We start from the raw sequence: 7,500 nt of genomic DNA on the forward strand, positions 1-7,500 counted from the left end.
ACGAGTAGGGCAAACCGCGTCTGCCGGGGCGGGGTTTACGACGCCGACGCAAAAGTGGGAACCGCCGCTCGGATGTTGGCCGTTTTTGGCAGAGTGAGTGCTGGCACTCCGGCGACGCGAAAGAGCGCGAATGCGCCCACGAAAGTGGCGTATTTGGACGTGCGTGACGGCGACCGCTGCAGGAGTACGAAAAACCACGTCAGCCGGGGCGAGCGACACACGGCGGTCTGGGTGCTTATCGCTGCTATTATAGGGGCACCCCGGCAGACGCAGAAAAAAAAAAAAAAATTTTCGACCTTCTTTTTTGCTGGTCGAGCTCGGGTAACCCAGGTCGCAATGGGAGCCGCGCACGAAAGCGGCGTCGCGAGACGCGTTCGCGGTCGCTAGTCGCACGAGCTCGGCAACCGCGTCAGCCGGCGCGGAGTTCGGGATGCCGACGGCTAAGTGGGTACCGCTGCTCGGATGTTCGCCGTTTTTGGCCGAGTGAGTGCTGGCACTCCGGTGAAGCCAAGGAGCGCCAATTCGTGCACGATATCGGCGTCTTTCGACGTGCCCGCCGGCCACCGCCGCACGAGTACGGCAAACCGCGTCTGCCGGGGCGGGGTTCGCGACGCGTACGCAATAGTGGGAACCGTCGCTCGGATGTTCGTCGTCTTTGGCCGAGCGAGTGCTGGCACTCCGGCGAAGCGAAACGGGGCCGATTCGGGCACGATATCGGCGTATTTCGACGTGCTCGCCGGCGACCGTCGCACGAGTACGGCAAAGCGCGTCTGCCGGGGCGAGGTTTGCGACGCCGACGAAAAAGTGGGAAGCGCCGCTCGGATCTTCGCCGTTTTTGCAGGAGTGAGTGGCGGCCCTCCTGCGAGACCAAGAAGCATCGACTCGCGCACGATATCGGTGTCTTTCGACGTGCCCGCCGGCCACCGCCGCACGAGTACGGCAAACCGCGTATGCCGGGGCGGGGTTGGCGACGCCGACGCAAAAGTGGGAACCGCCACTAGGATGTTCGCCGTTTTTGGCAGAGTGAGTGCTGGCACTCCGGCGAAGCGAAAGAGCGCGAATGCGCCCACGAAAGTGGCGTGTTTGGACGTGCTTGACGACGACCACCGCAGGAAAACGAAAAACCACGTCAGCCGGGGCGAGCGACCCATGGCGGTCTGGGTGCTTATCGCTGCTATTATAGGGGCACCCCGGCAGACGCAAAAAAAAAAAAAAAAATTTTTTTCGACATTCTTTTTTGCTCGTCGACCTCGGGTGACCCAGGTCGCAGTGGGAGCCGCGCACGAAAGCGGCGTCGCGAGACGGCTTCGCGGTCGCTAGTCGCACGAGCTCGGCAACCGCGTCTGCCGGGGCGGAGTTCGGGACGCCGACGGCTAAGTGGGAACCGCCGCTCGGATGTTCGCCGTTTGTGGCCGAGTGAGTGCTGGCACTCCGGCGAAGCCAAACGGGGCCGATTCCGGCACGATATCGGCGTCTTTCTACGTGCTCGCCGGCGACCGTCGCACGAGTACGGCAAAGTGCGTCTGCCGGGGCGGGGTTTGCGACGCGTACGCAATAGTGAGAACCGTCGCTCGGATGTTCGTCGTCTTTCGCCGAGCCAGTGCTGGCAATCCGGCGAAGCCGAACGGAGCCGATTCGGGCACGATATCGGCGTCTTTCCACGTGCTCGCCGGCGACCGTCGCACGAGTACGGTAAACCGCGTCAGCCGGGGCGGAGTTCGGGACGCCGATGCGAAAGTGGGAAGCGCCGCTCGGATCTTCGCCGTTTTTGGAGGAGTCAGTGGCGGCACTCCGGTGAAGCCAAGGTGCGCCAATTCGCGCACGATATCGGCGTCTTTCGACGTGCCCGCCGGCCACCGTCGCACGAGTACGGCAAACCTCGTCTGCCGGGGCGGGGTTTGCGACGCCGACGCAAAAGTGGGAACCGCCGCTCGGATGTTCGCCGTTTTTGGCAGAGTGAGTGCTGGCACTCCGGCGAAGCGAAAGAGCGCGAATGCGCCCACGAAAGTGGCGTGTTTGGACGTGCTTGACGACGACCACCGCAGGAAAACGAAAAACCACGTCAGCCGGGGCGAGCGACCCATGGCGGTCTGGGTGCTTATCGCTGCTATTATAGGGGCACCCCGGCAGACGCAAAAAAAAAAAAAAATTTTTTTCGACATTCTTTTTTGCTCGTCGACCTCGGGTGACCCAGGTCGCAGTGGGAGCCGCGCACGAAAGCGGCGTCGCGAGACGGCTTCGCGGTCGCTAGTCGCACGAGCTCGGCAACCGCGTCTGCCGGGGCGGAGTTCGGGACGCCGACGGCTAAGTGGGAACCGCCGCTCGGATGTTCGCCGTTTGTGGCCGAGTGAGTGCTGGCACTCCGGCGAAGCCAAACGGGGCCGATTCCGGCACGATATCGGCGTCTTTCTACGTGCTCGCCGGCGACCGTCGCACGAGTACGGCAAAGTGCGTCTGCCGGGGCGGGGTTTGCGACGCGTACGCAATAGTGAGAACCGTCGCTCGGATGTTCGTCGTCTTTCGCCGAGCCAGTGCTGGCACTCCGGCGAAGCCGAACGGAGCCGATTCGGGCACGATATCGGCGTCTTTCCACGTGCTCGCCGGCGACCGTCGCACGAGTACGGTAAACCGCGTCAGCCGGGGCGGAGTTCGGGACGCCGATGCGAAAGTGGGAAGCGCCGCTCGGATCTTCGCCGTTTTTGGAGGAGTCAGTGGCGGCACTCCGGTGAAGCCAAGGTGCGCCAATTCGCGCACGATATCGGCGTCTTTCGACGTGCCCGCCGGCCACCGTCGCACGAGTACGGCAAACCTCGTCTGCCGGGGCGGGGTTTGCGACGCCGACGCAAAAGTGGGAACCGCCGCTCGGATGTTCGCCGTTTTTGGCAGAGTGAGTGCTGGCACTCCGGCGAAGCGAAAGAGCGTGAATGCGCCCACGAAAGTAGCGTATTTGGACGTGCTTGACGGCGACCGCCGCAGGAGTACGAAAAACCACGTCAGCCGGGGCGAGCGACCCACGGCGGTCTGGGTGCTTATCGCTGCTATTATAGGGGCACCCCGGCAGACGCAAAAAGAAAAAAAAAAATGGGGACATGGCGTGCGTCACCGTGCGGCTTCGCAGCGTTGCCGAAGTCGCCGAGCCCTTCGACTGAGCCGAACGGCGGACAGGGAACGTTGGTCGGCCGTTCTAACCTGTCGGTGCCACGCCGAGACGTCGTTAAGGAAAACCGCGTCGTGGGCCTCTACGACGCCGTCGAGTCGTTGTACGTTTGGTGTCCAGCGTGTCGGCGGCGAGTAGCGGACACGTCGTTCACGACTTCGGTCTTTCGCAGTCGACGCGAACTTGCGGAGAGTCGTGGTGCCTCACGTTTTCGGCAGAAACCGCGGCGGAATTTTCCCGTGCGTGCGCGCACGACCTCGGTGCTGTGCCGTCAGCGTAGTGTTGCACAAACTCGTGGCCTACCCAAGGTGCGGTACGTTTGCGGCCGTATCCTCGGTGGGAATTTCGTGAGTAGGGTCGCAAATTCTACGACCTCGGCGGGTTTGAGAGCGACGTAGACTTGTGGCACGCTCAACATGCCACACGTTTCGGGGCACACCCGCGGTGAAATTTTCTCGAGTACGCTCGTATTAGGGCCCAAGGAGGTCTGGGTACTTATCGCTGCTATTATGTGGGGGTTCTCGTGAGCGGCGTACGCGAAAGCGACCGGGTGTCTGATATGCGGCGGGCTTCGGCCTCGTCAAGCGTGTCCTCGGGTCTGCTCCAGGGGAATCCACGGCAGTCGTCTGCAGCCTCATCCGCTTGATGCGTTAGGGGCTGGTTGTCGGACGGTGCCGTTTTACCACGATATCGAGGTGTGTTCCGTGTCGTCCTCGGGCGATTCAGATGCGAAAGCGCCGAAGACGCGGGCGTGACCCGTCGTCTGGCGGCTTTGCAGTCTCGGCTCCGTTGCTAGTTCCGGCCGGTCCACCGACAGTGCAGCGGGCTTGGGCAACCCGCACGGCGCGACCGAGTCGATGCAACGAAAAAGAGCGAGCATGAACGTGCTTCTTGCCGCACGGCTCCCACTCGTCTTTCGGGAAGGTTGTGCCGTAGCGAGCTCGAACGCCGTCATCTCGGAGTGCAAAATAAGCGTGTTGGGGCGCCTGAAGGTGGCCTCCGCCGCACACAGACTGCGTCCGGCCCGCCGAGGGCGAGGACGGACGCGCAGTCGAACGATTACCTGGTTGATCCTGCCAGTAATCATATGCTTGTCTCAAAGATTAAGCCATGCATGTCTAAGTACATGCCGAAATAAGGCGAAACCGCGAATGGCTCATTAAATCAGTTATGGTTCCTTAGATCGTTTCTTCCTACTTGGATAACTGTGGCAATTCTAGAGCTAATACATGCAGTGAGCCTGGAGCCCTTTGGGTAACGGGTGCTTTTATTAGACCAAGATCGATCGGGTTTCGGCCCGTATTGTGTGGTGACTCTGGATAACTTTGTGCTGATCGCATGGCCACGAGCCGGCGACGTTTCTTTCAAGTGTCTGCCTTATCAACTTTCGATGGTAGGTTACTTGCTTACCATGGTTGTTACGGGTAACGGAGAATCAGGGTTCGATTCCGGAGAGGGAGCCTGAGAAACGGCTACCACATCCAAGGAAGGCAGCAGGCGCGCAAATTACCCACTCCCGGCACGGGGAGGTAGTGACGAAAAATAACAATACGGGACTCTTTTGAGGCCCCGTAATTGAAATGAGTACACTCTAAATCCTTTAACGAGGATCAATTGGAGGGCAAGTCTGGTGCCAGCAGCCGCGGTAATTCCAGCTCCAATAGCGTATACTAAAGCTGCTGCGGTTAAAAAGCTCGTAGTTGGATCTCAGTTCCAGACGAGTAGTGCATCTACCCGATGCGACGGCTCGGACTGAACATCATGCCGGTTCTTTCTTGGTGCACTTCATTGTGTGCCTCGAGATGGCCGGTGCTTTTACTTTGAAAAAATTAGAGTGCTCAACGCAGGCGAGTCGCCTGAATAAACTTGCATGGAATAATAGAACAAGACCTCGTTTCTGTTCTGTTGGTTTTTGGAATACGAGGTAATGATTAAGAGGGACGGACGGGGGCATTCGTATTGCGGCGCTAGAGGTGAAATTCTTGGACCGTCGCAAGACGAACTACTGCGAAAGCATTTGCCAAGAATGTTTTCATTGATCAAGAACGAAAGTCAGAGGTTCGAAGGCGATCAGATACCGCCCTAGTTCTGACCATAAACGATGCCAACCAGCGATCCGCCTGAGTTACTCAAATGACTCGGCGGGCAGCTTCCGGGAAACCAAAGTATTTGGGTTCCGGGGGAAGTATGGTTGCAAAGCTGAAACTTAAAGGAATTGACGGAAGGGCACCACCAGGAGTGGAGCCTGCGGCTTAATTTGACTCAACACGGGAAAACTTACCCGGCCCGGACACTGGGAGGATTGACAGATTGAGAGCTCTTTCTTGATTCGGTGGATGGTGGTGCATGGCCGTTCTTAGTTGGTGGAGCGATTTGTCTGGTTAATTCCGATAACGAACGAGACTCTAGCCTATTAAATAGGTGCGGGGTTCCCAGCACCTTACAACCTTCTTAGAGGGACAAGCGGCTCCTAGCCGCACGAAACAGAGCAATAACAGGTCTGTGATGCCCTTAGATGTCCGGGGCCGCACGCGCGCTACACTGAAGGAAGCAGCGTGTCTTTATCCCTGTCTGAAAAGACTGGGTAACCCGTGGAACTTCTTTCGTGATTGGGATAGGGGCTTGCAATTGTTCCCCTTGAACGAGGAATTCCCAGTAAGCGCGAGTCATAAGCTCGCGTTGATTACGTCCCTGCCCTTTGTACACACCGCCCGTCGCTACTACCGATTGAATGATTTAGTGAGGTCTTCGGACCGATGTCCGGCGCGGCCTTTCGGTTGCGCCGGTCTGTTGGAAAGATGACCAAACTTGATCATTTAGAGGAAGTAAAAGTCGTAACAAGGTTTCCGTAGGTGAACCTGCGGAAGGATCATTAACGGATTGTGAAGGGTGAGCGCCTCAGCTGCGTCTGCGCCCGACACTTTCTGCCGCTGACCCCGTTTGGACGCGGGGTCGGCTTTTCCCCACGGGGCTGCCTGAATGTGGAGCGGCACCCCGTGACAAATTGTTGCGCCCAGCGGACGCCAACACCGCGACCTTGGACGGTCGGCCAGGTGGCGGACGCGGGTACAAACGGCGCAACGCACTCATAGGTCGGCTTTCGACCCGCCACTGCACCGTGGCTCGAAGCGCTCGAAATGCGCGACCCGACCGCTGCGGGACCGCCTAGTACTGTAAACAGGAGCGGCGGAGCGCGAACGGCGAGTCGTGGTTACGTCGGTAGAAGGCGAGGCTGCGCGTTCCCGAAACGCCAGCCGAGTGCCCTCCCGACCGTTCGAGCGTGCAAGAACGAGACCCGACAATCGCGCGGCGACTGCCAAGTACGAGAGGAACGGCACAAGCGTCGGCGGTCGGTCAAGGAACTGGCGATGTGACGGGTCCGCTGTGCACCAGTGCATACCGTCCCGCCGTCCGCGGCAAGCGCCTCCGCGTCCTCGGGTGACGGAGGCTGCCGGTCGGTTCTTGCAGGCGAGGGATCTCGCTGGCACCGGTTCGCGTTGACGCGCGGCCGGTCATGGCACGGCGATGCGACGGCCGAGGTGCGCAGTACTCGATGGAGGAACCGCACGCTCCGATGACCGTCCCGCCCTCCGCGGCGTATGCGTACCGACCGTAATGGTTGCAGCAGCGCCGGCCGGCTTTTGAATTCGCCACACGAAACACGGTGCGAGATCGCGGTTAGGGGAGCGTCGACGTTGCCAGGCGTTTTGCTTGCTGCCGAGGGAAAGGCGGCACGGCCACGTCGCGCTCGTCGCGATTAGCGGGTCTGCGCGCTTTGGGAAGGTGCCGCAACGACTTGCCGAAAGAGGAAGCACGGAAGAACGAGGGACTTGGACGTCCCGACAATTGAACGCACTTGCGGCCAGGCCCTTGCTGGCTTCGTTCTTCCGCCTCGAGTAGGCTCGTACGCGGCTCCGGCGCCGAAAGTGGTCCTTGGCACCGACTTCGGTGGACGTGGGAAGTGCCGCGCAAGTACGGCGCGCCTGGCTCCACCTGTTGGCTAAAGTAGGCAGCCGGATCGGCATTTTGGTGTGCGGTGGCAAACCGTGGATGCGAAAAAAGCTTGTGCGATTTCGTGGAACAAAAAGCGGGGGTCCCCCTTTTTATGCGGAGGAGACCGACCCGCCCGCCGTGGTGAACCGCGACGCCACGGTAAAAACGGGAGAGGCTTGTCGATGGGACCGTGCATCCCGCGCTCCACGGAGGCCGGGAGGCGGCCGCCCGAGGAAATGTGTAGCCGTCGAGGCCCGCATCTGCGTGCACTCTTATCCAAATGGGTGTACCGCAGGCATTTTCTGGTTAGGCGGGCCAATGAGAGCGAGCACACAACGATACCTACGGGT

The 7,500-nt window shown here is 60.1% G+C and overlaps 1 non-coding gene across 1 annotated transcript; it reads left to right on the top strand.

The window, feature by feature from the left end:
- The first annotated feature begins 4,217 nt into the window (after positions 1-4,217).
- Positions 4,218-6,032, top strand: LOC142794045 (small subunit ribosomal RNA). The gene has a single exon (XR_012892027.1). It is a non-coding gene; the product is annotated as a small subunit ribosomal RNA (ribosomal RNA).
- Positions 6,033-7,500: the final 1,468 nt, after the last annotated feature.

The sequence above is a fragment of the Rhipicephalus microplus genome, unplaced genomic scaffold (genome assembly GCF_043290135.1).
Source record: "Rhipicephalus microplus isolate Deutch F79 unplaced genomic scaffold, USDA_Rmic scaffold_366, whole genome shotgun sequence".
NCBI classification, from domain to species: domain Eukaryota; kingdom Metazoa; phylum Arthropoda; class Arachnida; order Ixodida; family Ixodidae; genus Rhipicephalus; species Rhipicephalus microplus.